General features: G+C 37.5%; 1 protein-coding gene across 1 annotated transcript in view; it reads left to right on the forward strand.

The window, feature by feature from the left end:
- Positions 1 to 3,490: 3,490 nt before the first annotated feature.
- The window catches only part of MARCHF1 (membrane associated ring-CH-type finger 1), a 637,376-nt gene continuing 618,145 nt past the window's right edge, over positions 3,491 to 22,721 (forward strand). The window contains exon 1 of the mRNA XM_056119134.1: positions 3,491 to 3,531. The gene's annotated coding sequence lies outside the window, so the exon portion shown is untranslated. The remainder of the gene's footprint in view (positions 3,532 to 22,721) is intronic.

Raw genomic sequence — 22,721 nt, forward strand, 5'->3', positions numbered from 1 at the left:
TTTCTCTGATTTGTCTAGTTTTCAAATTGTTGTATATAGTTCTGCTTTAGTTTCCCTATGCAATTGCAGTGCCTTTCTAGTAGCAGAAGTTGACTTTTGCCAATCCCCTTTATAAGTTAAACTTTTAAAATTAAAACCAAACTTATTTCCAATAACTATTAAACTATTATAACTATTAAATATCTCTATCTTTATGTACATTGATTCTACCACAGACAAAGTTCAGATATGAGCAGCATCACATTTTGTTACATTACTCTAAGAAATCTTAGAAAATTTATCAATAATGTTCCCTGTTCAGTTTATACCATCTGTATTTCTTCTTTCATGTAGGAAAAGATACAGACAGCTTGTAAGAAATTGATGCCACCTCAGTGCATAGACTAATGCCCTCTTAGAAAACTTTAATACTGTAGTCACCTTTGCATTCTACTGAAGTGGATTGTAAAATAAATAGAGGTGAAGTCAGTGGTACTATTTCATACGTGGGAAAATAAGAGATAGTGAAACACATGACTGACTTCTTTTGATGTGCTTGTTAGGATATACAAAGATCCCAGACAAGCTAATCTTGTCTTCATGCAATGTTCTTTTATTGAGTCTCTTTTTTCCTACTTATTATTTCATACTTGTGACAGTATTTAGTCATTGATCTGTTATCCACTAACAACTGGATCTCACAGTCTATTTTTAAACTGTAGTGAAAAGAAACATGGCTGTTTCACTTTTAATTTCCCAATGCCAGCCATTGTGTTTGTTACATTATAGGCACTCAAGAAAAATGGATTGACTGGATGATTAAGGATCAAATATAGAAGTGAATAAATTGTAAACCTTTCATGGATCACATTCTAATTTTTATCCCTAATCTCTGATTATTAAAAAAAGTATACTCTCCCTGTTTTGTAAGTAGTTACTATATGTATATGCATCCTCATTACGCATTCTTAATTAAAGCATACTAATTAAAACATTCTTTCAATTCCTGACAGTATTTTCATGAAATAAGTCTTAAAAAGTTAGGCTATGTAGTCTTGTTGGATTTTTAGTTCTTATTTCTTTGGGGGGGGTGGTGGCTCTTGAACTTTTTTTCTGGTGAGTTGAGAGCTGGTTGTAGCATCAGAACCTCTGGCTTTCTCAGATTGCTGTTATCTGAAAATCAGCTGGGGTCTCTGAACAGGCACCCACAATAGAGTATTGATGAAGCAGATTCTTTGTGTGGATGTATTGGCTAATTTATACAATTTGTCCCCTTTTGTTGCTACAGTTCCATTAAGTTTGAGCAATTAAATTAAGCTGACCTCTGCCTTGGCTGGCTTTGCTCTCCTGCACTGACATGAATCTCACATGAAATTGTTTCAAAGGGAAGCTCTCAGCTTGAAATCTCCGGGAAATTCAAGATTTCAAAACTGTCAGTTGAAGAGCCTTGTATTGCCTCTCAAATTTGGTGATGACAGGCTTTCGGGGCTTTTCAGGTGGCATTTTCTGCAGTCCCAAGCTCAGTGAGGATTCCCTCCAGCTAGTCCCGAGTATCAGTCTGGCTGACTTAGGTCATTCACCAAAACTTGTGTTCTTTAGCTGGTACTAGATGGCTACCTCCATCCACTTCTGTAGGCCTGACTCTGAACATCTGTTATGGAATAAAAGGTCATTGGTTGTATGCTGATTCTATTTCATTTATTTCTTCCTTTCTACCAGTGTTTTCTTCTCCTTCATTTCTAAGTCCATATTTCTTAAGTCTGATCTTCTCTGGACTTGCTTTTTTTTGATCTATGTTTTGTTTTTGAATCAGGGAGCCATAACCATTGATACTCAGTGCTCAGGACTACCTCTGGAAGTACTCAGGTGTCAGTACAGTGCTAGGGACAGGGTAGGTAGGGGCAGGGCAGCAGGTAGGATAGTCCAGCAGGTAGAACAGGACAGCAAGTAGGATAGTCTAGCAGGTAGGGGCAGGGCAGCAGGTAGGACACATGGGGCCAGACGTTCCATGAACTTGACTGCACTCCAGTTTATTCAACCATCTCTATTGCATAATTTTGCTTCTTTTTCTAACTTCTAGTGATAGCACAGTGGTAGGGAGTTTGCCTTGTATGCAGCCGGCCCGGCTGAGCTACTGAGAGTATCTTGCATGCATGGCAAAGCTGGGCAAGCTACCCATGACATATTCGATATGCCAAAAACAGTAACAACAAGTCTCACAATGGAGATGTTACTGGGCCCACTCAAGCAAATCCATGAACAACGGAGAACAGTGCTACAGTGTTATCTCTTTGAGATCATCAACGACAGAAATCATTTTTTCTGTCTTCAATGAGAAGATATCACAGAAATAACGTTGAAATTTTTAATAGACAATACAAGTTTAGCTGACACATTCTTCTTTGGTTTTGTGGACCACACTCAGCTGTGTTCAGGGCTTGCTCCTGATTCTCTGCTCAGGGATCACTCCTGGAAGTGTTCAGGGGATGATAGGGGTGCCAGGCATCGAACCCTGGTCAACCACATGCAAGAAAAGCATCTTGCCCTCTATACTATGTCACTTGCCCCCAAGCTGACTTGTTCTTAATATAGTACAGCATTTCGGTATCTGGGAATAAGAAAGAAATGTATAAATTCTTTCACATTGTACTGGAGCTCTAGTATAAGGGTCAAGGTGCTTGATTGCATGTGGCTGACACTAGTCACCACCTGTGATTTCCCTGAAGTACCACTCGGAATGATCCCTGAGCATTGGGCTAGAGGTAAGTCCTGAACACTGCCAAGTGTTGCCTCGAAACAAATGAAATATATAATTCTTTCTCATAATCTGACTAAAGGTACAAGTTATACTAGGAACACACGCTAGTATTAATAAAGGCCCACATCATCTGCAAAATATTTATTTATTTATTTAGTTATTTGGGCTGAAGCAATAGCACAGTGGTAGGGCGCTTGCCTTGCACGCAGCCAACATGGCCGACCTGAGTTCGATTCCTCTGCCCCTCTTGGAGAGCCCGGCAAACTACTGAGAGTATCTCGCCCACACGGCAGAGCCTGGCAAGCTCCCCGTGACGTATTCGATATGCCAAACACAGTAACAACAAAGTCTCCAATGGAGATGTTACTGGGCCCGCTTGAGCTAATCGATGAACAACGGGAGGGCCTTTTCCTTTACCTTTACCTTATTTATTTATTTATTGTCTTGTAGGGTCAAATCCGTCAATGCTCAGGGGTTACTCCTGGGTCTGCACTCAGAGGTCACACTTGGTGGTGCTTAGGTGATCATAAGGGATGCTGGGGTTCCAACCTAGCTTGGCCATGTGCAAGGCAAATGCCTTACCCTCTGTACAATCTCTCCCATCCTGCAAAATATTTTATGGCTTCCAATTCTGCAAATTAATTTTCTTGTAGTTATTTTATATTGATTCAGCTTTTATGTCTTTCCATTTTATTTATTTCAAACTTTATTTTTCAGGAGATGTGCCGAAGAAGAGGTTTGAAGGAATAAACTGGAGAATCTGGCTGTGATTAGATAAGATTCTACAGTATTTTGTAAGTTAATCTACTTTTTTCCCAGATAAACAAGACTCTTCTACAGATTACCATTTCTTTTTTCAAGTTGGAATTAGAAATAGAATTTGTAGTTAAAGTCGGCTTTTGTTTTATTGGGTGTGCCGAGTTGTTTTTAATTTTTAAAGCTTTCTTTTACCTTTTTTATTGTTTCAGTGATACTAAGAAACACTTCTTCCTCTGATGAGCACTGTTTGTTATCGGTTAGCAAATGTTTTACTCCATGTATTAAGAGCTTTATCAGTTCATGAGTTCAGTTGAAGGGACAGTGCTCTAAGTAAAAGTTCTTTAATCTTCACAAATATATAAATATCTTTAATATATTACATTACAATAAATCACTATTTCATTTTATCTTTGATAAATGGGCTATATGTTCTCGTAAAAGTAACTAATAATGACCATCTTTAGGAAATTTATATCTTATTGCTAAGGCTCAATATTAAAAACTTATAATACTTGTAATGATGAGACACAGGGTAATAATTATGGTGTACTATGATTTAAATCCTCATTCATTTAACATGATGCAAAGCAAACAAAATATTTCCTGAACTAAATTTGCATCCTTTCCTTTTCTGGAAGGTGAGAAATTTTCCTTATCTCCTCCCTCCCTCTCTCGGTCCGGTCCCTCCATCCCTCCATCTCTAGCTCCCTCCCTCTTTTCCTTCCTTCCTTCCTTCCTTCCTTCCTTCCTTCCTTCCTTCCTTCCTTCCTTCCTTCCTTCCTTCCTCCCTCCGTTTGTTTTTTGAGCCACAACCTACAGTGCTCAGGGCTTACTCTTGGCTCTGCACTCAGGAACTACTTCTAGTGAGCTAAAGGTGACTATATGGAATTCAAGGATCAAACACAGGTTGACAGCATATATTATACTGAGAGAATAGTGTGTGTCATTTATTTTGATTTTTGCAGCTGCTTATGTATTTCTTATTTTGGTTTCTTTGGTCTGGGAGTCTGCCAAGCAGTGCTTAGTATTCAGTGCTTCCTGGGGTTTCTCCTGCATTAGGTCAACTAGATCAACCAGGTTGATTGTTTAGCACTAAGGCACTAGTAGTTAAGGTTTGGGAAGTCATATAGTACCAAAGAGGTCCTGCATTTTAATCTAAATTCTATAGTATCTCCTTCCTCTCCTTTTATTTTCTTCTGTTCGTTGTTAATCATTCAGATGTTCATTTTCACTGAAGACAGAATAAAACAAGCGTTCACCTCTCATAACAGGTACACAGGAGAAGCAATAGGTAAAAAAGACATACTTCAGTATCTGTAATAAGTAACACAATAGTTATACTAATCTTCATCAAGCATATTTTATCACCCTTGCATACTTGAACAACTAAATTGGTTGCAAGTATGGTGACATGAATACATGAAGAGCTTAAACATCTTAGAAACTTTACAGTTAGTTGTATACTTACACCATTTCAAAAAGTTAATGAAAGTGGTGGAGGATAATATATTTAAAAAGGATAAAAAATTATAAAAATGCATATCCTATAATGAAAAACATTTTGTAAAGGAATAACAAAAATATCCATCTAAAATTTAAACTATGAAATGGTAATTCTGAAAGATTTTATAAACTAATAAATTGGATGTAAGATATGATTTGTGGTTTATTCCTGTTGAATAATACTTTTCTATTAGAATTTAACATAAGTCTCTTGTTTCCCCTTCAAATAGTACCTACAAGTCTAAGAAATTCAAGTTGGGACCATGGAGATATTGCTAGAACTTAGAAAATAGCAAGAGAAAATTTCAAGAATCGTTCTTTTGTTTTGCCATCTTATTTTTTATCACACTTCTTTTTGTTATTCTTAGCACTAACTTATTTCTTTACCTATGTATAATGTGGAATATAAGAAAAAATTATATGATGATTATAATTATTAAAAATTCGCAGTCTTTGTGTTTAGTACTTTTTACTTATCCATCTGTTTTAAGGTGGTTGGTTATCTGGATAGTTTAGCTATTGCAAAAAAGAGTTTGAAGAAATATTTTGAAGTAACTGACCATTGATATTCACATAAATATGTTTTATATAAATATGTGTTCTTATATTTATATATGAGTTTTTGTAGAAAAGGTGACCAGTTGTTTGCTTTGTAGTAATTAAATCAACTACAACAATAATACATTTGAACAATTGTCAGTTTAGATATCCATGTAGGCAAACTTTTTAGCACTGGAATAAATACAGAGAAAACTTCATTTTTTTTTATTACAAACGATCTTTTAAAGCAAAACCAATCCTATATGCAGGGGAAATCTTAGAGGAAAAACTACTAATTGGTACATAAAATTTGAAACCTAGAATTGTAGAGTTATAAATTAGTGTTTGTTTTATATTCTGTAATGAGTCATAGAATCAATTAATATTGGGTTTGCATTTTTCTGAGACCATCTAAAGTGGGAATTTAACTGTTTTTTTAAGCACTGCCTGCTCAGTTTTGGTCTTTATGGAATAACTGTCCAGTCCTTGATGGAGAATAACTATAGGTTTTCTAAGATTGTAAAGGATGTTGAAAGTCGAACTTCAGTCATTGAAATGAGAATTTACCTGGAAGCTATACTCATTTAAACAAATGTTTTCATGAGATTCGAGATTCTTTTTAAAATGACAAATTTCAAGCTCAGGGTTAGTACAAGGACTAAGACACTTCCCCAGGAACGGTTTCCAGCATTACTGTTCACACCAAACCTCCTCACTCTCCAAACAACTTGCAACAGTTTTATGTGTGCTCTCCTTTACTGCTACTTTCTTAAGGCAATATTATGCTTTATAATGTAATACCACTCAATAGATATTAATTTATTATGTGGTAGACGATGAATTATTTTGGCTTAACACTACCTTGTAATTACAATATTTTTATTTTATAAACTACCCCCATATGAAACTTGGTAGAGACAAACTCAATTTTTTTTAATTATCTTTAATTTAAGAGATATGTTTAAGTGAATTCTGGGGGATGAGATTTGTTTGGATTTGAAAGATGTTTAATATATGAACATTGCTTCCAATTTGTCATAATTTCATTGTGGAGAAAAATCAATTATATAGAAATTAAAGTAGGATTAAATTGACTAAAAATAATTTTTAAATATACTCTCTGACTTCCCACAATGTTCTATATCTCTCCTTTATATGCTTTTTATCCCTTCAAACAGATATGAGGGTGGGGGCAGCTGATGAATTAGTGAAGTTCTTTAACAAATTAATGTCATCAAAGTCGAGGTCTGAAAATATAGGTAAAATCTCGATGGATACAAAAGTCCTATTATATAAATAGGATAAAATAATAACAACAGATTTAAGATGTTTACTTAGGTTGTGATGACAGATCCCAGATTTAGAGGGTTAGAGGGACTCTTGACTGTTTCAAAAAATGTTCTTTTCATTGAGACATCATAGTATTAAATTTGTCAGTTTATAGTTGGTAAAATGAGTAGTGGGAAGTAGGACTAAGTAGATATGATTGATCCAAATCCCAGAATTTCTTTGCTTTATGTGGGACAGCATCTGCTCTGCTCTGAAGCCATCAGAGGAGGCTGCGTTGGAAAACTCTTATCAATTCTTCACGGATGCATACAAGCAGGAAAGGGTGAAAGAACAAAGAGAATGCATTTATGACTCTGGTTAAATGAAACATATTTGAAAAGTGGGAACAAAATATAGGCATTTGGAATAGAGGGGTAAACTTTGAGGTAACAGTGTATAAGGTTAGATCTGCTTTGGAACATCTTATTTTCCAAGGCTCCTATCATTATTTAGACTTTTATGTCAAACACATACTTTTGCTCTTTCTTGAAAAATATGCTTGGTATTTTTATAGAAAAAAATGTGTTATTTATGTGTATCTATGTTTTCAAGTTGTGTTGACTCTGAACTTCTTTTACTAAAAGTAAATCCTTCCATGAATTTTAGGAGTTCATAGGATGTTTGATAAATATTAGTTAATTTTAGAGGAGTTTTACCCACATAAAGTTCAGATTTAATACTTAGGAGTAATTATGTTACTCATTGTTCATTAAAAAAATCAAGTCAGGCTTTTTTTCCCCTTAACAGGGGCCACTTCCAGTGGAGTCCAGGGTAAAAGGGGCCGAAATTGGGGATGCTTGTATAGTGATGGGGACTGATGCTTGAGTTTGGTGCTACGGTGCTATTCACATATGCAAGGACATGGGGTCACCTGAGCTTCACCAGGGAGTGCTCAGGGGTATGCAGTGCTAAGGATGGAAATGTGGGCCTCGCGTTTGCTCAACATGTGTTCTAATCATTGATTTCTCTCAAGCTCAAAACGTATTTTCTCTAAAACTATGGAAATTTTCTCACAACCAAGTGGATTTGAGTCTTCATTTTATCTTATTTTATTATTTTATATTCGCGTCAGAATAAAAGAACAATAATGTGCTGTGGCTAGACATTTTATTTGTCAATGTGCTTACTATACTAGAAATTTGTTTACCATGTGGTTAGAAGTAATTTAGTTCCCAGAAAATGAAAGTGTGTTTGTACTGCAACTGAAGAAAGTAAAAAGAAACTAGCTATTTAAACAGGATTTGTAGAATACATGAAGAATATGTGCAAGAAAATAGAATAGGTGTATGGATGTCTTCTGAAGGAAGTTTTTATAAAAGAAATTTGTCTATAAATGGATGGATATGGAGGGTATTATGCTGAGTCAAATGAGTGAAAAGGAGAGGGGCAGACAAAGAATGACTGCATTCGTTTGTGGTATATCTATATCTAACTATATCTCTATCTATATATTAGAAGACTAATATCCCTGGTCAGGGAAAACAGGGACTAGGAGGCTTGGTGAATGGTTTGAACTAACCACAAGTATGTGTGGGGCTGAGTGTAGGTGAAATAGAGAAGAGACCACTATGGCAATAATGGCTGGGAATGATCATGCTGGACAAGATATGAGTCCTGAAAGTAGGTAAAAAATATGTAAAGGAATATTCTTGATAAACTTTCAGTATCAATATTGAAAACTACAATGGATGATGCTGAGAGGTAGGAGATAGGAAGGGGGAGAGAGAGAGAGAGAGAGAGAGAGAGAGAGAGAGAGAGAGAGAAAATGTTCCTGCCATAGAGGCGGGTAGGGGGTAGGGGATAATGGGAGGGAACCTGGGGACATTGGCACTGGGAAATGTACACTGGTGGAGGAATGGGTGTTGGAATGCTGTTTCACTGAAACCTAATCATGAACAGCTTTATGAGTCTACCTTACAGTGCTTTAATAAAAAAGTAAAAAAATAAAATAATAAATAATTGTTAAGTTCAAAAACAAACAATCAGTAAGTGACTTAATGGTCTCTTAAGTGCTAAGCAGTAATAATTAAAACAGCATGGTACTGGAACAAAGGCAGAACTGCAGACCAATGGAACAGGGTTGAATACACTGACATCTCTCCTCAATCATATGCTCATCTAATCTTTGATAAAGGTGCAAGTAATGTGAAGTGGAGTAAGGAAAGCCTCTTTAATAAATTGTGTTGGCATCACTGGACGGCTACATGCAAAAAAATAGGCTCAGAACTCTGCCTAACACCATGTACAAAAGTAAGATCAAAATGGATTAAAGACCTCAACATCAGACCAGAAACCATAAGGTACATTGAAGATAAAGTTGGCAAAACCCTCCATGACATTGAAGCTAATGGTATCTTCAAAGATGCCACGCCACTGGCCGAGCAAGTGAAAACAGAGATAGATAAATGGGACTATCTTAAACTAAGAAGCTTCTGCACCTCCAAAGAAACAGTGACCAAAGTACAAAGACAGTCTACAGAATGGGAAAGGATATTCACCGAATACACATCTGACAAGGGGTTGATATCCAGGATATACAAAATACTGGTTAAACTCCACAAGAAGAAAACATCCAACCCCATCCAAAAATGGGGCAATGAAATGAACAGAAACTTTCTCAAAGAAGAAATCCGAATGGCAAAAAAGCACATGAGAAAATGCTCTACATCATTAATCATCAGGGAGATGCAGATCAAAACCACAATGAGATACCATCTCACACCTCAGAGACTGGCCCACATTCAAAAGAACAAAAGCAACCGATGCTGGCGTGGATGTGGCGAGAAAGGGACACTCCTTCACTGTTGGTGGGAATGTCCACTGGTTCAGCCCTTCTGGAAAACAGTATGGACGATTCTCAAAAAATTAGAAATTGAGCTCCCATTTGACCCAGCAATACCACTCCTGGGAATATATCCCAGAGAGGCAAAAATGTATAGTCGAAGTGACATCTGCACTTGTTTGTTCATTGCAGCCCTCTTTACAATAGCCAGAAACTGGAAGAAACCTGAATGCCCAAGAACAGATGACTGGTTAAAGAAACTTTGGTACATCTACACAATGGAGTACTATGTAGCTGTTAGAAAAGATGAAGTCATGAAATTTACATACAAGTGGTACAATATGGAAAGTATCATGCTAAGCGAAATGAGTCAGAAAGAGAGGGATAGACATAGAAAGATTGCATTCATCTGGGGGATATAAAGTAACAAAGTATGAGATTAATACCCAAGAATAGCTGAGATCAGCACCAGGAGGATTACTCCATAACTTAGAGGCCAGCCGGGTATCCTAGAGGAAAGGGCTATTCAGATAGAGAAGGGAGCACCAAATAAAGGATGTTTGGAGGATCCTCCCAGGAGGGGAGATGCATGTCGAAAGTAGACTATGGACTGAACATGTTTGCCACTCAATGCCTCTTTTGCAGACCACAACACCCAAAAGGAGAGAGAGAACACAGGGGATTGCCCTGCCACAGAGACGGGGGGATGGGGGGATGGGGGTGGGAGGGATATTACCCATGGTGGTGGAAAATGGGCACTGGTGGAGGGATGGGTATCTGATCATTGTATAATTGAAACCAAAGCACAAAAAATTGTAAATCTACAACTTTAAAAAAAATAAAATAAAATAAAGGGGAAAAAAAAAAGAATAATTTAAAATAACAGTGTTTGGGGATCAAAGAAATGGCGCAGCAGGTAAGGTACTTGTCTTGCACATGGCTGAACTGAGCCAAACCCAGGAATCCCAATAGTCCACAGAACCCACCAGAAGTGATCCCTGAGTACAGAGCCAGGAGTAAGTCCTCAGTAATGCTGCATATGGCCAAAAATCCAATAAAAAAAAAGCAAAATAACCTCTCCAAATACCCTTCTAATGTTTTGAAATTACATTTCAAGTGGATTAGGAAGATTTGTAAGGTTTTTCCAACTAGACTCTTTGGGGATTCCTGACACCCAATTTTTGTAGTCTTCAATTAATTGCAATTTCGTGAATGCAAACTTGTTTTCACCTTTTCTTTCTTTTTAATTAAATCACCATGAAATACAGAGTTACAAAGGTGTTCATGGTTAGGCCTCAGTCATACAGTGTTCCAACACACAACCCTCCAGTAGTGTATATTTCCAACCCCCAGTGTCTCCAGTTTCCTTCCTTCTACCTTCCCTTCAGTCTGTGTTTATGACAGGCACTTTCCTCTAATCTCTCTCTCTCTCTCTCTCTCTCTCTCTCTCTCTCTCTCTCTCTCTCTCTCTGTCTGTCTCTCTCTCTCATTCTTTCTCCGTCTCTTTCCTTTGTGGTTTTATGGTTTGCCACACAGATACTAAGAGGTTATCATGTTTGTTCCTTTTCCTATTTTCAGAATTCAATTCTTATCCAGAGTGATCATTTCCAACTATCTTTGTCATGAAAGTCCATTCTGTATCCCAACTTCCTTCTCCTCCAGCATTTGATGCAGTCTTCCAACCATCGATCAGTTTTCCTGGGCCTTGTTTCTACTGTTTTTGGGTATTAGTCTCATATTAATGATTTTTGTTAATATCCCAGAAAGAGTCAATTCATTATATGTCTATCCCTTTTCTTCTCACTCATTTCACTTAGCATGATAGTCTCCATTTCCATCTGTCGATAAGTGAATTTCATAACTTTATTTTTCCTAAAAAATGCATAATATTCTATTGTGTAGATGTACCATATTTTCTTTAAGCCCATCATCTGTTACCAGACACTCGGGTTGTTTCCAGACTCTGGCTATTGTGAGTAGTGCTGCAGTGAATACAGTGCAATTTTTTTTTCTGAGCAGAGTTTTTGTGACTCTGGTGTATAAGTGTAATTGTTGTATTACATGGAATCTCATTCCTAGACTTTTTATTTTGAGAAATGTTCATACTCTTTTCTTAAAGGTTTATACCAGTCTACATTCCCACCACCAGTGGATGAGAGTCTCTTTCTCACCCACATTCATACCAATACTTGTTATTTTAGTTCGTTTTTTATGTGTGTTAGTCTAACTGGTATTCATTGTTGTTGGAATTATATTTTCCTGATGCAGAGCAATTTTTCTTAATGCCTTTGTTCGTCTGTATATCTCTTTTAATGAAGTTTCTGTTTATATTCCTTCCAAACACACATTTTTATGGGTTTTTTCTTTGTCTTTTTTTTTTGTAAAATAATACTAGTGTCATTTTATTATGAATATCAACCATTTATCAGATGAATGAAAGGCAAATGGGAAAATATTATTTTCTAGTCTGTGGAGTGTCTTTTTATTCCGGTCAACATTTTTTTATTGTGTCACAGGAGCTTGTTAGTTTCATGTATTCATGTGTTTTTATCTTTACATTTTTTAACTTGGCCACTGGCATTAAATCATTAAAGATATTTTTAGATTCAATGTCATGTTAGATCAAATTCTGCTGATATTTATATAAATAATCCCCCCATACACACGGACAGCCAAAGCAATTCTAAGGAAAATATAATAGGAATCTTTTCTTTTTCCAAATTTAAACTATAAATATGTAGTAATTAAAATACCGATACTGAAATAAGAACATATTCTCAGACCAATGAAATAGAATTGAGCACACAGATTCAAATCATCAGGTATATATGGATAGTTAATCTTTGTTAAAAAAGCAAAAATGTTTGAAGTGGAGAAAGAAAATAATGATGCCAGAAAAACTGATCAGTCACATATTAAATAATTTTAAATATGTACATACTGGTCAAAATTATGTCTATATAATAATGTCCTCATAGTAAGAAAAAAACAGTTTGAGATCAACTCTGTTTGGCAAAGTCTCAATTTCACTAAGAAGTATTCTAGAAGTTGCTCTAACAGACCCAATTTTATGGGGCATATTAAGGAGCAATAATGCATAAAATCCTTTTCAATATGATGGCCCCCCTTCTTAACAACATCTGCAAAAGTCAAATTCAAATGAGTAAGTGCCCTGATATCAAACTTGGTGTGATAAATTATATTGAGGAAAAATAGCATTAAAATTCTGATTTTTAATTTACTTTTGCCATTTTGCTTAGTGGTGATTGATAAGAAAAAAATATAAGCTATGAACACAAACATACACATATGTGGTGAATGGCATCAGAAGAATTCAGAACTGAATATTGTATCAAAATAAACAAACAAGCAGACACTGGTGTTGAAATCTATAGCAATTTAGTTTCTATGATTAATTAGATTCACCTTTCTAAATGAAAAAATGGCAGTTCATAAAGATAAATGCTTTTCTTTTCCTCTGTGTTTGGAGGTGCTGGGGTTTCCCAAAAGGAACTTATTCAAACCCATTGAACTACCTGTTTTGGAAGTTCAATGCAAGAGCCTACAAATGGGATTCAGCTTAGGTCTGTGGTGCTAGGGATTGCCTGGTCCATCCTGGCAGAGCTCAGGGTCCCTTCAGAGCTGCATCTGGTAATGCTTGGGAGACTCTGCAGTGCTAGTGAGCAAATTATCATGCATCCTAACCACTCTACTATTTCTGCCCCCATTATTGTTATTCAAACAACAATGTCTGTCAAATTCCAGTCTGACTTTGTGTATTGTCCTTTGATAGACATCTTGAAAGAAGCTGAAATGCAATTGCAAAAGGAAGTAAAGTGATCATGACAGTTTTATTAACATCTACTAACAACAACAACAAAATAGAATCATCTTGATGGAATAATAGTTGGTGGCTTGTTTCTTCATTATGTTCAACAGCAAATGTCTCCAGCTAGTTTAAGAACTGTTTGGTAGTTGACAAGTCATAAATAAAGTTTTAGCAAGTGTCTGAAGGGCAGTCATTTTTCATGCATAACTGAAAATGTAGCTCTTTACCATAGATATTAGCATGTTTAAAGCTAAGACAGTATTTTGTGAAAATTGAAAAGTTTGCAGCCTGCACAAGGAACAGTACAGAGAATAAGACACTTGCCTCACATATAACTGACCTGAATTCAATTCCCAGTATCCGTTATAGTCCTAGAGCACCACTAGTAGTGATTTCTAAGTGTAGAGGCAGAAGCAACCCCTATTCATTGCTGTAAGGGCTCCGCTGCCAAAATTATTTTAAGTTGTATTTGTTTAGACGATACGTTGCATATGCATTAAGTACCATTCTATCACCAAATGTTGAAATACAGATGGAAATATTTTGTTGAGAAAGACTAAGTATTTAAGATGTAAGTAATGTATATAATGCTTAAAATCTTATGTTTTCATTTTAAATATTAGATAGAAGATCTTGAAGATAGATTGTCTGCCATCAACACAGTAAATCATTGCATTTACTCTCTGCAAGTTTATTTGATTAAAATCTTATTCTTATAATACACTAGGTAAAACCTAATGTTCAAGTGCAGGTATAGGAAATGTGTGCATTTCTCCTGCTCTTTATTTTTTCATTCATTGCAGAAATTTTGTCATTTGGAGTTAAGCTTTTAATACCTCAAAGTGGAATAGCAATTTCCTGTGTGAATATGAATGACTGAGTGCAAAAGTGCCTTTCGGAAAGAAAAAATGTACATGTTTTGTTCAGTTTTTTGTGGGGAATCAAGACCAAGGTAATGAACAGCAAATCTAAAAATAGCAAAAATCTTATCATTAGTTCTTTTGAGTTCACCAGTGGGTCTCTCTATTAGGCCTGTGTTTCTCAATCTTTTAAAAAAATTCCTAATATTTTTTTAGGGGGGGGGAGGCTGGAGTCATAGCACAGTGGGTAGGACATTTGTCTTGCATGAGGCTGACCTGGGTTTAGTTCCTCCGCCCCTCTCAGAGAGCCCAGCAAGCTACTGAGAGTATCCCACCCAGAAGGCAGACCCTAGCAAGCTCCCTGTGGCATATTCCATATGCCAAAAACAGTAATAAGAAATCTCACAATGGAGACGTTACTAGTGTCCGCTCCAGCAAATCAATGAACAATGGGAGGACAATGCTATTTTTTAGAGAGGCACAACTGACAGTGCTCAGGGCTGACTCCTAGCTCTTTGCTGAGAGATCATTCCAGGTAGGGTCCTGGGGGCCATGTCTATAGGCAGGGATCAACCGTGGGTGAGTCATATGCAAAGCAAGCACCTTACCGTGTACTAGCTCTCAAGATGGCTTCTCAACATTTTTCTGGCCATACTTCCTTTTGGGTCTTGTTCCTTCCTGGGCACATCTGCTGTTACCTTCTATAGCCTTGCTCCCTTTTCTCTTTTGACCTCTCTTATTTATGCATTTCTCACCTGTGACCCCTTTATAAAATCCTGCAGACTATAGGCATCCCAGTTGAGAAAAGTTGCATTAGGAAAGATAATTGTTTCTCTTAAATTTCTCACCGTATCTTGTCTCCTTGGACATCAGTGATAGACAACTTTCATTCTCAATTATCATAGCTTTGAAAGACACTTATACACATATGGGAACATACAATGTACATGTGTTTCTAAAATGATAAACTCAGAAACCATAGTGATAAAATTTCCCTCGAATAATTTCTTTGTTCAAAGATAATTTCTTTTAAATGTGACAAACTAATTTGTTTCCTCAGTATAATTAACAGCTGTGACTCACTATTTCATTTGTCTTAACAATTTGATTAACAACTTCACCTTTTGTCCTGCTCTGACATGATACTGAAAAAGGTTTTATGCATCATTGCTTCTTAGTATGCCTCATAAAATTTAGTCTGTTATTGCAGCTTCTAGAACACATCTTAGTGAAAATGAAACTTTGCCAAACACAGAGTGGATATCGAACTATTTTTTCTGTTACCATGAGGACATTATTACCACAGACATAATTTTGACCAGTAAATATATAAAAATATCAAAATTTCAAAATCATTTTATTTTAGAAACAGATTACTGTTCCACATAACCCAAATGTTATTAATATTAAAGTTTTTAACATGACTTTATATCATTAGGTAAGAAAAACTTAGTTCCTTGCTAATTTATGTGTAGGTATAATAGTCAACAAATAATCATTGACGAGGAGGACTGGTCAGTGTTTGGAACCTTGATACTGGGGCCTGAATGGCAGTTAGGATAGAGTTGTGGCAATAAGAGTTGGAAAATAGGAAACAATCACTGGAAAAGAACTAAGTATTGAAATTAGGTAAAGGATATGCATGATAACCTCTCAGTTCTATATTGCAAACCATAATGCCCCAAATCTGAAAGAGAGAGAGAGAGAGAGAGAGAGAGAGAGAGAGGAAAGAAAGGAGACAGGTGATGGAACATTTTATGACTGAAACACAATGTGAACAACCTTGTAACTCTTTTTTCAATTAATTAATAAATACGGTCACTGTCCTCCCGTTGTTCATTGATTTGCTCAAGCGGGCCCAGTAACATCTCCATTGTGGCAATTGTTACTGTGTTTGGCATATAGAATGAGTCACGGGGAGCTTGCCAGTCTATGCCGTGCAGGCAAGATACTCTCAGTAGCTTCCTGGGCTTTCTGAGAGGGGCAGAGGAATCGAACTCAGGTTGACCATGTTGGCCGCTTGCAAGGCAAACACCCTACCTGCTGGGCTATCACTCCAGCCCATTAATAAATACATGAATACATTAAAAAATAATTTTCTACAATACTGTCTTTGCTAGTTATTCATTTTGCCATTTTCTAAAAACTTTCTGTTTTTTGCACCTTGTACAAGTCAGAAATTCATTTATTTATTCTGAGAATATTTGTTTTATACTTTCTTTTGTAGTTTGAGAAGACTGACGCAAACTATTGTTGATTAAAACAGGCAGACATTTGACTACAGTTTTATGAGTAAAAAACCTCACATTGTCCTATGCTGTCAGCCAGAGAGAATACTTTCTAAATTTTTCACGATTTCACTTTGCATCACTATGATTTTTAACACACGGTAATAGATTTTCATGCATACAGTGTTTCAACAGCGCAGCCATTGGTGGGAGGTTATTGTTCCGTATGAATTGCACTAACATACGCCTCAGACTTGGGCTCTACGGAAACAGGATGAGAACTCTATTTGGGTATTCCAAAGAGGAATCAAAAGAGCTAAGCTTGGAATATCACATTTCACTCAAGTGAGAGAAGGAATCCGCAGTTCGGACCTCATTTGACGATCAAGAATCAGGGAGGCTGTCTCGTTTGCCAAGGCATCGAATATCAGAAAGGCCTGGCAGCTAATGTGATTTAGAGATGACCACTGGACTAGAGCTGTTACTGATGGACTGGATTCCACGGGATGTCAAAAGGACATATGGCCGCCCACCTATGAGATGGTCAGACTTCTTCGTCAAAACCCTGAACAAATAGTTTGAGGCTCTTTGTGTTCCTGGAGTCAGCAGATGCCATTGGGCTACACTAGCATGTGACAGGGACAAATGTAGACATTATTGGCGCCCACTCGAGCAAATCAAAGATCAACAGGATGACAAGTGACAAGTGATGAATTTAAGTACTATTTGATTGAAAAGAATCACAGATACCCTTATAGGGACCACATTGACTTTGTGTAATGCTTTGGGGAGTACTGGCATTCAACTGCACAACCTTCACCAGAGTTCCAGTCTGTCTGCCTCTCTCCATTGGTATCTCCGGGTACCTACCTCCCCTCACCCTTCTCCACCTTTCCTACTTAGTTCAGTCCTATAAACTAGTTTTCATGTTCCATTGCCTTTGGTCACTTTTTATTTCCTGATTGTTTACCATTTTATGTTAATTAATTAATTAATTAATTTGTTTTTTGCTTTTTGGGTCATAGCTGACGATGCTCAGATTACTCCTGGCTCTGCACTCAGGAATTACTCCTGGCAGTACTCACGGGACCATATGGGATGCTGGGATTCGAACCTGGGTTGATCGCAAGCAAGACAAATGCCCTACCCACCGTGCTATAGCTCCAGCCCCATCCTGATTGTTTCATTATATCCACATATGAGAGAAATCATTCTGTATGTTCTACATTTTAGCAATGTTTTAAACTTAAACACAGTGATTTACAGTTGCTTCAGGCATTCAATGTACAGACACCCATCAGACCACCAGTGTGACCTTCCCTCTACCAGCCCCTAGTTTCCCAACCAACCCTAAAGCCTGGCCCCTTGAGCAGGCACAGAAGAGTTTATGATGCTCATTGCAGCACATACTAAAACTTGAATTGCTCTTGCATCACTAATTTTCTTTGGAGTGGGGAGTTGGCAATGAACTTAGTTTGGGGGTACGCGCATGCTCTTTCTCTGCAGTTGCACAGATATGTTTGCTCTCTTAGATGGCACATGCATGCTGCCTCTTTGAGGTTACACGTGGAATACTGACCCCCTGAGGATGCACATGAATGCTATCTTTCTCAGGTTATGCATGCATGCTGGCCCTCCGAGTGTGTACACATATGCTGTCTCTGAAGTTGTACGTGCATGCTCACCCCCTGAGGATGCACATGCATGCTGTCTTTCTGAGGTTGCAGATGCATACTGGCCCTCAGCATGCACAAGATTCCTAGTTCTCTAAGGTCACACTTGTTAGCTGCGATGTCAGCACATTTGGCTGCAGTGCTCATCATTTTGGCTGCCCACTTTGGCATCCCCCGGATCCCAAACTTGACTTGTTATCAGGCACAAAATAATTTTCTTTACATTCATATGCTGCCCAAGCCCATGTGCTACTTGTGCCCAGGTGGCAGAGAACATGTGTTGCCCTCATCTCCCCTCTTGAGATGTGTACTTTCATGCTTTCGTCTAATGCTGAGATTTGTGTAGGAGCTCTCTCTGCCCTTGGAGAAGCCCATATTCTCTCTTGAGTGTGTTATGCTTCCTTTCTACTCTCTCTCTCTCTCTCTCTCTCTCTCTCTCTCTCTCTCTCTCTTCTCTCCTCTCCTCTCCTCTCCCACTCCACGCCTTCAGAAACCCTCCAACTAAAATCTATTTACTTAAAAAAATATTAATTTAATTTATATTGCTTATTGTAGCAAAGAATTGTCAGAAGATAGGTCTATAAAAGGCATCGTTTTGTGTTTGGCTTGGGGCCACACCCAATGATACTCAGGGGTTATGTGTGGCTCTGTGCTCAGCAGTTACCCCTAATGGTGCTTGGAGAAACAAATTGGGTGCTGGGGATAGAACTCAGGTTGACCATGTGCATAGCAAGATCTCTACTTGCTGTTCTCTCTCATTGGCATCCTATAAAAGGCAATTTGTGACAATTGTTATATCTCACAATGCTGTTACTAAAGTCATTGTCTGAAGATTTACTGAGCTGGTTGATGCTACAGGAGCCTTCTGTTATTGCCACACTTACTGAGCTTTATGGTCTATGCAACTTTCGCATCAAATTTGGTAAGTTCCAGCTGGGCTGTCAACACCATGAAATTCAGAGGTGTTGTCTCAGGACTGCAACAGTTTGGTGACTTGACGCTTGACGAGGTGTTTTGTTTTTTTTTTACTTGTACCTAGCGCTGATTACCTTTAATTTTTTTAACCAGCCAAAGCAATGAAAATTTTATTATAAATATTTTTTTTGTGGAACACCATGAGGTACAGTTGTAGATTTACAAAGTTTTGTGCTTGGGTTTCGATTATACAATGATCAAGTACCCATCCTTCCACCAGTGCCCATTTTCCACCATCATGGATCCCAGTATTCCTCCAACACCCATCCCCCCCATCCCCCCTGCCTCTGTGGCAGGGCATTCCCTTTTGTTCTCTCTCTCCTTATGGGTGTTGTGGTCTGCAAAAGAGGCATTGAGTGGCAATCATATTCAGTCCATGGTCTACTTTCAACATGTATCTTCCCTCCTGGGAGGATCCTCCAAATACCCTTTATTTGGTGCTCCCTTCTCTATCTGAGCTGCCCTTTCCCCTAAATGGCCCAGCTGGCCTCTAAGACATGGAGTAATCCTCCTGGTACTGATCGTGGCTATTCTTGGGTATTAATCTATTTTGTTACTTTATGTCCCCCAGATGAATGGAATATTTTTATTTCTCTCCCTCTCCCTCTGACTCATTTTGCTTAGCATGATACTTTCCATGTGGTACCACTGTATGTAAAACTCATGACTTCATCTTTTCTAACAGCTACATAATACTCCATTGTGTAGATGTACCAACGTTTCTTTAACCAGTTATCTGTTCTCAGGCACTCAGATTTTTTCCAGATTCTGGCTATTGTAAAGAGTGCTGCAATGAACAAACAAGTGCAGATGTCACTTCGACCATACATCTTTGCCTCTCTGGGATATATTCCCAGGAGTCGTATTGCTGGGTCAAATAGGAACTCAATTTCTAATTTCTTGAGAATGGTCCATACTGTTTTCGAGAAGGGCTAAACCAGTCGGCACTCCCACCAGCAGTGAAGGAGTATCCCTTTCTCACCACATCCACGCCAGCATCGGTTGCTTTTGCTTTTGTTCTTTTGGATGTGGGCCAGTCTCTGAGGTGTGAGATGATATTTCATTGTGGTTTTGATCTGCATCTCCCTGATGATTAATGATGTAGAGGATTTTCTCATGTGCTTTTTTGCCATTCAGATTTCTTCTTTGAGAAAGTTTCTGTTCATTTTATTGCCCCATTTTTTTTATGGGGTTGAATGTTTTCTTCTTGTGGAGTTCAACCAGTACTTTATATATCCTTGATATCAACCCCTTGTCAGATGTGTATTGTTGGTGCCTTCTGGGATAACCTCTTCAATAAGAAAGTTCGGTGGGCTTTTGCGTTGCTTTACCATTGTGATCAGTGTGGTTCAGTACTTCATGTTCACTGTTATATTCTGCAGATATGCAGAGTGAGTTGAGATAGGCTTAACGAGTTATTGGCTAATGTGTTTATAGTGGTTGAGCTAACCTAGGGAAGGTTCCATCTAAGAGGGTAACTGATGGCTCCTAGGGGATATGTAGTGGAAGAATAATTCATGGCCACTAACGCGGCCACAGCTCCGGAAAGGGCCCCTGACTCTGGGTGCCGTCAGTGCCTGTTCGAATGAGGAGAGTGCCTGGAGCCGTTCAGCTTTGATTCCGCAAGATGGGCCTCAGTTCCCTGTCCCACGCAGATCCAGGGGGAAAACCGGCTGTTCTTTGATGAGATTTAGTCCTGAACATTATGTCAACTATATTCTCCTTCTTTATAAGATTGTAAGATAAGGAAAGCCTAAGAATTCTATACCTAAGAATTGGCAAAAATTGGCAGCTGGTGTTGACAGCAATTCCTTTGAATGTGTATTCATTGGTAGGATGATCTTTTTCACAGTGTTCATTCTTGTGATCTATTAACATATTTTTTCGTCCCCATGTTTCTTGAAGTATTTTAATGTCCTCAGGCTTGCAGTACATGAGTCTTTAATCTCCTTTGTAAGTTCATTTATAGGCACTTACTTTTTGATGTAATTTCAAATGAGACTATTTTAGTTTTTTTATTTGATTTGATTTATTTTTGTTCTTGATTGTCATTTACATGTAGAAAAGCCACCAATTTTGTATTGATTTGTAACTTATCCTTTGTCATATTAGCTTATATGATTATTTATAATTTATTTCCAATTATTTTAAGTGGCATTTTAAAGGCTTCTATATGTAAATTATTATATCTGAAGTAAGTAGTCATAGTTCTATTTTGTCTTTTCTAATCTGCAGCCTTTTCTTTCCTTCCTTTCTTCTTTCCTAATTGCTCTCACCATGACTTTCAATACTATCTGTAATAGTAGTGGTGAGAGAGAGCATCCTTGTCCTATGCTTGGTGATAAAAAGAAGACTTCATGGCTTTTGTGTTTCATGGGAAGAGATTTTGAATGTTTTAAAAATCTTTTTTGAAGATTTGTGATCTACAAGGTTACTGATACTTGAGTTTTAGATGCACAAGATTTTAGCACCAAGCTGACCATCAGTGTCAGTCCCCTTCAACATTTTTTCCCAGATACTCTCCTACATAACCCATCTCATCCCGCACTATCCCCAGCCTGGCGAGATGACAAACACATTCTTAAGTTTGGTTATTACAATTTGAATCTCTTGTTTCCAGTGTTATTGACTGTATGGTTTGGATATAGAGCTATACCATTCCTCTACAAAACTGGTGCCTCCGAAGCCCTTGACCCCTGTCACTGTCTCCCATTGTTTCTTACCTGCCCCCCACTTTTTTTTGTAATCCATACATTGTTAATTGGGTTTGTTGTATAATGCTTTATTCTGTTGAGGTATTGTACTTCTTCTTAAGATTTATTGTTATTTTTAAACATCATAAATAGAGCCTGAATCATGCTAAAACCGTTCTCTCCATCTGTTAACGTGACTGTGTGCATTTAATACTTATTTAGTTTTTGTAATGTATTGATCCAAATATACATATATATATATGTATCTCTTTCACTCTCTCTCTATATATACATATGTATAATAACCTCACTTGTGTTCCTGGAATAAATAACATTTGGTATTTGTGTCTGATCTTTTAATATGTTGTGAAATTTGATTTGTTAAATTTTTGGTGAGGGTGTTTGCAACTATGAACTTAACATCTGTGCTATGTGGTCTTTCAAAATGTTTTCCTTTTCACCCACTTAGGTGTTATTTCTGGATCATCCTATATTCCTAACGTCAATCATTATTAAATATTTAGTTAATATAATTTAGTTATATTTAATTCAGTTTTTACTTTGAGGGTCTCATACTTCAATGCTCAGGGAATATTCTTAGCTTTGCATCCAGGAATTATTTCTAGTGGTGCTCAGGCAACCATATGGAATGCCGAGGATCAAACCCAGGTCAGCCAGGTACAAGCAAGCTCTGTGCCTGCTGTACTGTCACTCTGGCTCCTATGTATATTTTAGGTGGATTTCGGCTGTTATGAGATTGCTTTTGGTTTTTCATTTTGAAAATCTGTAGGGAGGTTGATGTTGTTGGGGCAA

Source organism: Sorex fumeus, unplaced genomic scaffold (genome assembly GCF_029834395.1).
Source record: "Sorex fumeus unplaced genomic scaffold, SorFum_2.1 ptg000039l, whole genome shotgun sequence".
NCBI classification, from domain to species: domain Eukaryota; kingdom Metazoa; phylum Chordata; class Mammalia; order Eulipotyphla; family Soricidae; genus Sorex; species Sorex fumeus.